At 43.5% G+C, this 7,927-nt stretch overlaps 1 long non-coding RNA gene across 1 annotated transcript; it reads right to left on the bottom strand.

Annotated features, from left to right (window-relative positions):
- Positions 1–3,748: 3,748 nt before the first annotated feature.
- Positions 3,749–6,618, bottom strand: LOC134479047 (integumentary mucin C.1-like). The gene is made up of 2 exons (XR_015621356.1): positions 6,489–6,618; positions 3,749–6,390 (listed from the first exon to the last, which is right to left on the bottom strand). It is a non-coding gene; the product is annotated as an integumentary mucin C.1-like (long non-coding RNA).
- Between the last annotated feature and the right edge of the window lie 1,309 nt (positions 6,619–7,927).

Raw genomic sequence — 7,927 nt, 5'->3', positions numbered from 1 at the left:
GGGGCTGGGGATTTAGCTCAGTGGTAGAGCGCTTGCCTAGGAAGCGCAAGGCCCTGGGTTCGGTCCCCAGCTCCGAAAAAAAGAAAAAAGAAAAAAAAAACACCATGGTGTGTGTGAGTGTGTGTGTGTGTGTGTGTGTGTGTGTGTGTGTGAGAGAGAGAGAGAGAGAGAGAGAGAAAGAGAGAGAGAGAGAGAGAGAAGCGTGTGACTGTGGACACGCACGAGGAGGTCCACAGGACAACTTCAGGTATCTGTTATTTTCTGTTATTTTCTTCTATTGTTTTCTTGTTTGAACAGGGTCTATTGCGGTTGAACACTGCACGTGCTAGGCTAGGGGCAACTAGCTGGGGATTCTCCTGTTTCAGTCTCCTGACTTTACACGTGATCAATGGGATTCAGACCCGTGCTACTATTTCCAGCTGTTCCATGGGTTATAAGATGTCAAATTCAGGTCCTCACACTGCTGTGACAAGTATTTCATCTGCTGATCCATCTCCTTAGCCTATGACCTTATTATTTCTTTTTTTTCTTTTTTCTTTTTTTCGGAGCTGGGGACCGAACCCAGGGCCTTGTGCTTGCTAGGCAAGCGCTCTACCACTGAGCTAAATCCCCAACCCCAACCTTATTATTTCTAATTATATTTTTAAATGTAAGTATTGGGAATAATATGACTAGAGGTATTTAGTAAATAATTGTAATTGCTGTGACACCCCAAAAACCTGTGTGTTTGGGCCCCCAGCTTGTTTGGTGGAAACCTTTAGGAGTCAGGCCTGCTTGTTAGGAAGCGTTGAGTCATTGTGATTTGCTCTTGAAGAGGATTGTGGGATACCTGTGTCTTCCTGTCCCTTCACTTCTTGGCTATGAGGTGAGCGAACTTTATCGGCTCTGTGTCCCCATCATGACGGGATGACTCAAGACACAAAGGCAAAAGCACAAACTGACCATACAGGGACGGCTCCCAAACAGACATAAGTGCATTCCTGTTTTAGCATCGATTATGGGGCGGCAAATGGCTCAGAATAAGGTTGTGTGCTGCACTGTCTGATGGCCTGAGTTCCATACCAGGAACCCACATGATGGAGGGAGGACTGATCCCCCTTTTCAGGAAGAGGATAAATACTGATAACACAAGTGTTTAATAAGTCAATAAAACATTGAATAGCAGAATGATAATTGTGTCAGAATCATGTGTTAGGAAAGAAAGGGAGGGAGGGAGGAGGAGAGGGGAGGAAGGAAGAAGGAGGGGGAAAGGAGGAAGAAAGGGAGGGAAGGAGGGAGGGAAGAAGGAGAGGGAAGGAAGGAGGAGAAGGAAAAGAGTAGGAGGAATGGAGGGAGGAAGGGAAGAGGAAAAGAAGGGAGGGAACAGGTTCTTTTTTTTTTTTTTTTTTGGTTCTTTTTTTCGGAGCTGGGGACCGAACCCAGGGCCTTGCGCTTCCTAGGTAAGCGCTCTACCACTGAGCTAAATCCCCAGCCCCGGGAACAGGTTCTGTATATCTGCTCAAAAGCCCGCGGCTAGGGAGGTTGTCTTAGCCACTGCTTAGTCTATTACTAGAAAGAGACACCATGCCCAAGGCAACTCTCAAGAGTCCTATAAAAGGCATTTAACTGGGGCTGGCTTACAGTGTCAGAGTTTCAGTCCATTGTCATCATGGCAGGAAGCATGGCTGCACCCAGGCAGGGACTGGAGCAGCGGCTGAGAGGTACAACGTGATCTGTAGGCAGAGAGAAACACTGGGCCTGGCTTGGGCTTTTAAAACCTTAAAGCCCCACTTCCTGTGACACACTTCCTCTGACAAGGTCACATTTCCTGATCCTTCTAATCCTTTCAAACATTCAAATATGTGGAGACTGAGCATTCAAATATATGGGTCTGTGGGGCCATTCTTCCTCAAATGACCACAGAGGTCATAGGTCTAGGGGGAAACCTACTGTTTTCCTCAAAGGTCATATTGTCAAATTGCCTTCTGTGTGTGTGTGTGTGTGTGTGTGTGTTTACACTCATATATTAGTGCTGCTTTCAATCTTGGTTGGAGAAGCCTCTTTTGCAGTGAGCAGAGAGGTCAAGGCAGACTTTAGTATTAGGTTTCAGGAGTCACCACACTGACCACCTGGACCCCAATCTCAGATATGATGAAAGTTTATTGAATGCTTAATTCATACTGATCCATTAGGGTCATGGAGAGGACTTGTGAGCCAGACTGTGATGCTGGTTTGGTCTTAGGGCAGGCTTTTTATAGGAAAACCAAGTGCAGAAGGCAAGGTGTGTGTGTGTGTGTGTGTGTGTGTGTGTGTGTGTATGTGTGTGTGTATGTGTGTGTGTGTGTGTGTGTGTGTGTATGTGTGTGTGTTACATTTTGGCTAATGAGATAAAGTATCATCAGCTGACCTTTAAGCTGACTGGTCCTTGGTGAAGTAAGTGAGGTGGAGGTTAGGGTTTTCCCGAATATTGAGATAACAGAGCTTTGTGACCTTTCAGGATAATTTTTCAGTGTCAGCCACGGATAATCGCTTCTGGGCAGTGGAGCCCCGGAACCTGAACTTAATTTCACCTTTGAGCAAAATGGAGACTGAATACAACATGGCTACAGCCGTGTTAAACAGAGCAAGACTTATCGATTGGTCAGGGATGGAGAGGTGGCTCAGCAGTTGAGGGCACCGGCTGCTCATCCAGAGGTCCTGAGTTCAATTCCCAGCAACCACACGGTGGCTCACAACCATCTGTAATGGGATCCGATGCCCCCTTCTGGCATGCAGGTGTACATGCATAGAGCACTCATCCACATTAAATAAATAAATAATAAATAAATAAATAAATATTTTAAGGAAACCAACATAATTGATCAAATAATTCATATAATTGTTGCGCCCACCTCGACCGGCAAGGAAGACGCAACACCGTTGGATCCTTCTCAATCAGCCTTTATTGCAGGAACACCTAATTGATAGTACGGGGACCCCGGGGAACAAAGCACTTGCCTTAAGTACAAAACAGACAGCATGGCTAAGGACTTGTCCTCGGGGGATTGGTGGAGTAAAGACATCTTATTAACATGCTTATCAACTATGACCTAGTAAAGATGTCAGAAGAAAGCTAAAGGTGGTAGTAATACAAGCGACCACTAGATGTCAGTGCTATAGATAAATGCTCCCAACATCTCCCTCTTTTTTGTTTTATTAAAAGATGAGTCCATTAGGTGGAGGTAGTGGTCTGAGAGTGATCAGACATGCCTCACAGAGTGCCCAGCCCGGCCATGACGAGCCACTCCTGCAGTTAGGACTGCACCCCAATGGCTAGAGATGACTGAAATGTACAACACACCGTCCTGGGCTATACGTGTGTGTTTAATATTAGGGGAGAAGCAGAGCAGAGGGGCATAGGACCAGCCCGAATGTTCAAACAGGACAAGGCCACCTCTGTCTATGACTGGTCTAGATCTGGGTGTCACGTCAATACACGTCATTGCTCCTGTCTTAGGTCGTTCCTCTCTAAAAACTCGGCCTTACCCGTCACTGGAAATTAACCCTATCGCCACCGGGCTCCTGTCTTAGGTTGGTCCGAGCCTGAGGAAAGTTGCCCGTCTCTGGATACAATGACTTCACATGACAGTGACAAAATATGATCTAGGGCGAACTCTCAATCTTTTAGAGAGGCCAGCCACACACTGGGAGAAGCACCGCTCTCAATGGCCGCCATAGCCTGGTAAACAATCGCTTTGTGTCTAGCATGTTCTCATTTTAAACGGCAAAAAAGCCATAGGCATACTCCACATCCCAAGAGGACAATGGCCCCCCAGGCAAACATGCCAGCCCATTCTTTGAAAAATGAGAAAGCATTGGTGATCCACGAGGTGAAATCCCCAATCGAGATGGGTTCCATTCTGGTGTTGTTAAGGACAGCAATCTGCATCAGCAGTTGTCTCGATAATTGTTCCGCTCCCATGGACCAGTTTCCTTTCAAATAATTAGAGATTTCTTTGCTCTGTTGAGAATACTGAGAAAAGTTAGCTTTCAATGGAGTAACACATAAGCCTCTAAAGGAGGAAACGCAGGACAGCTGCGTCATATGATATAATGCCTCAATTTGTTCTTGAATCAAATCTATTCGTTGGTTAGCTAATAGAAAGCCAGATGCCAAGTGGGCATTAAATTCTTCTTGTATCTCTAATGCCACTGCGGTTCTGTCTACAATCTGATTGATAGTCTCAGCTGTCTGTATTTGATTAGTCATAGGTTGAGTAGCAGCATGGCGATCCGAAGCAGAGCGGCCATGCATATCCAAAATTAAGAAATTTAGAGTAAAAAGAGCTAAAGACAACTGTTCTCTTGGTGTTTTGCCATAGGCAATTTCCCCTTTTTGTTTTTGTAAGAGCTCTTTTAAAGTACGATGTGCTCTTTCTACAATTCCTTGACCTTGGGGATTGTATGGCAATCCTGTATATGTTTGACCTGTATTGTTTGGCAAAATGTCTGAAAAGACTTTGTAGTGTAGGCAGGTCCGTTGTCTGTCTTGAGGCTGTCAGGCTTTCCCCAGACTGTCCACGCCTCTAAGCAATGACTAATGGCATTAGGAGCCTTTTCACCAGTCATCAGAGTGGCATGTATAATGCCAGAACAGGTATCAACAGAAACATGTGTATATTTTAAATTTCCAAATTGAGATATGTGTGTGACATCCATCTGCCAGAGTTTTAGTGGAATCAGACCACGAGGGTTAACTCCCACCTGAGGAGGGTGGTGAAACTGAACACAATTCTGGCAACGTAATACTACATCACGAGCTGTAGCTTTTAATTTTAAATTTTTGTTGAAGAGTGAAAGCAGGAACATGAAAGTTTTGATGAAATTCTCTAGCAAGATCAACTGGAGCTGCATGAAAAATAAATTCTCTGCGAGTACTAGCATCCACCAAAGCGTTATTACTGGCCATGGGACCAGACAAATTAGTATGAGCTCGAATATGTTGTATGAAAAACTTATTTTTTCTTGGTCCAAATTAATTTTTGTAATTCTAAAAGAATTTGACATATAGTACTAGTCAACCTAATTGGCCCTGTAATTTCAAGTGAGCGCACAGCGTTAACTACATAAGCAGAATCAGAAATTAAATTGAAAGAATCATGAAATCTTTTAAAAACTTCCAACACAATTTTACATTCTGTAATTTGGGGGTGCCTGGCTTCTAGGATAAGAGTTCTATAAAAATATTATCTCAATTTAGACCTGTTTCTCTAGGTCGGCTCATGTCACATATTGTCTAGAATGACTCTATATAAATTATCAGTTTTATGTCAACTTCTTGTTATAGATGTTATAATTTTTTAACCATATCCAATAACTTAAAGGCCAATAATCTATGACCAAGGCATGTAGAACATATTTATACATTTAAAACCAGTCAGAAACAAAATTGAAGTGGTTAACACATGTCTTTAATATTTAGACCAAGCACCATTTTTGCTTTTCTAGCTGTGATTTTAAAAGAAACACCTTGTCACCTGCTAAGTCTAATAACAAGTCAGGGATTTTTCTAAGAGAAACAGACATCAGCTCCCATACCAAGAAGCTGAGGAGCTGCTGGCACCTTTAAGATCAGCTCCTGCAGATGCTCCGCCCCCGGGCAGCTTCTCCAGCTGACCTAGGCTCTTTGCTGCAGGTACAGGGCTCCAAAGGCCGATTGAAACTGCTTTTTATTCATTTGTTCTCTTTTCAGAAACGAGTTAAGACCAAATCAAGGTGTGAATGACCGACAGATAAAGTTTTTACCATTTTTTCTTTTGAACATGAAACATAAAACATTTAAACAATGAGAAACAAAAACCACAGACATAAACTGACAGACATGGACAGCTTGGTGCACCAAGGACAGACAATAGACATAGAGGGAAAAAACTAGATGGTGTCCCACTGAAAGGACTCAGATATCTTATCTATGGAGTTCAGAACCAGAAATAAGCATTTCTCTAATAGGAGCCAGCAGAGAGGCAGGACATCTCCTACCTTTCTTCTGTTCCCAGGAGAGCTCTGAAAGTTTTTCTCTTTCTCCAAAGCATCTGTGGAGAGTCTGGGAGGACTGTTTTTCCCAAACCCATTCTCTCTCATGTCTAGGGTGTAAACTGTCTCTAATCAGGGTCCAAAGACTAAAACATAACCCTAAAAGAATGCATACACAAAAACACTTTACCATTACCTTGTCTCTTTTTTATTACAAGTTTTACTCATGCTAGCCCAAATCATCGAGGCCTTTTCTAGCCCATCTTACCCCAATACGTCCCTGTTTTATGGCTCCAGGAGATAAGGGCCAAAAGGTTTTATGGCCCCTGGTTCTTGGAACAGAGCTACTAAATCAGGAGAAGGATCGGATCTTCAAGTCCTTATTATTTTTATCTCGTCCTGTCAGAGTAAAAGTTGGTCAGAGTTGATGAAGCATCTGCATTTGAAACACATCTGGTTAGGCTTGGGCCTGGAATGTTCTCTGTTTTAACTTTTACCTTTGGCTGTTGGCAGTTTTGTAGTCCGAGGGGCTTCTCTGTCCCCCAACCTGGGGCATTTTGACCACAGGGGCAGGAACTGGCTGCTGTGGGGATAGGATCAAAGGCACTCTCCATGTTAATGATGACTAACGAGAAAAATAACTTAATGCTGGAGACTGACTCCTCTCTTGGAATAAAACCAAGAGATAAGGCAAGCTCCCTGAAAGAACTTCTCTTAATGAGCACTCTCTTTCTGTGAGCAAAAGTTGAAGGTCTGGCCACTAAAAGCAGAAATTCTTTTCTTGTTCTTGTTTTCCTTAGAGTCCTCCCCCACCTCACTCTCAGCCTTTTCAGATCATTCCTCCTGTAGCATTTCTAACGCAGCCTGTCCCTTTAAGGTTCCTTGTTCCCAAGCAAAATTTAAATCTTTCCCAGCTTTTCTTAGCTGTCCACCTTGAGATTCCCAGAGAGCAGCCAAGGTGCAATGGCAATCGCACTCACTAAGAAATCTCTCTATAGTGCTTCTTTTTATCCTAAGCCTTTTTCTTTTAAACAGCTCCTGAAGAGCCAGAAAAATTGGGTGAGACTGAGCAGTCTCCATGTTCACTGTAGCAGCTCCGCAGCTAGTTTCGCTCCCCCCTACTGTGTGGGTTGGGAGCACAAGCACAGATAAAACACTATGCTTCAAAAATTAAGGTTGGCTATCAACCAACACACCGCCACTAGAGCGGGGTCCATAAAATTAAGTTTCCTTTCACTACACCTGCTCCATAGCCGGAGAGAGGCAGGCTCTGGTTAAACTCCCCCAGTCTCCAGGGGTGAGACAGTATCTGCCAAGAGCCTCAATTTGAGCAATAACAAAAGCTGAGTTGACTCCATAGGTTTTGACTGACTCTGTTAATTGTTTTATTGTCTTAAAGTCAACAGGTTCATGATGTCGCTGCCCGTTTGCATCCAGAAAAACTGGAAAACTCAATCCTAACTCTTTCCATACTTCCGGGCAAAAAGAAGTACTTCCTGCAGGCTTCACCATTGTTTTACCTTGAAAGTTATAGGTGGTGCAGGAGGTGCTGTTGGCATAATTGCCTTCTTATTTAAGTCCTTGGCTTGTTTCTGCACAGCGTAAGTGTTTGGCAAGTCAGAATGATAAATCTCTTTCTCATAATGAGCTACCTCCTCCTCAAGGTCAGCTAAGTCACTATCACTAAACTCTGAATCACTAGACATCTCCAAGGTCAATGCCTTTAATGAGGGATAAATTTTTTTTTTTGTTCCTAGATCCTGATTACTATTCTCGCCTTTGTCTATCCTCTCCTTGATCTTTTCTGCCTTTTCTTTTACCTCTTTTCCTCCTTTTCTTTTCTTTCCTTCCTTCAAAACTTTCTCTCCTTCTGACATACTCTCCTGTTGCTCTGTAAGGATTCTCTGATCTGTCCTAACAGCTTCTTCACATCGTT

The sequence above is a fragment of the Rattus norvegicus genome, chromosome 5 (assembly GCF_021556685.1).
Source record: "Rattus norvegicus strain SHRSP/BbbUtx chromosome 5, alternate assembly SHRSP_T2T, whole genome shotgun sequence".
NCBI lineage: Eukaryota > Metazoa > Chordata > Mammalia > Rodentia > Muridae > Rattus > Rattus norvegicus.
This window is presented reverse-complemented; position numbering and strand designations above follow the sequence as displayed.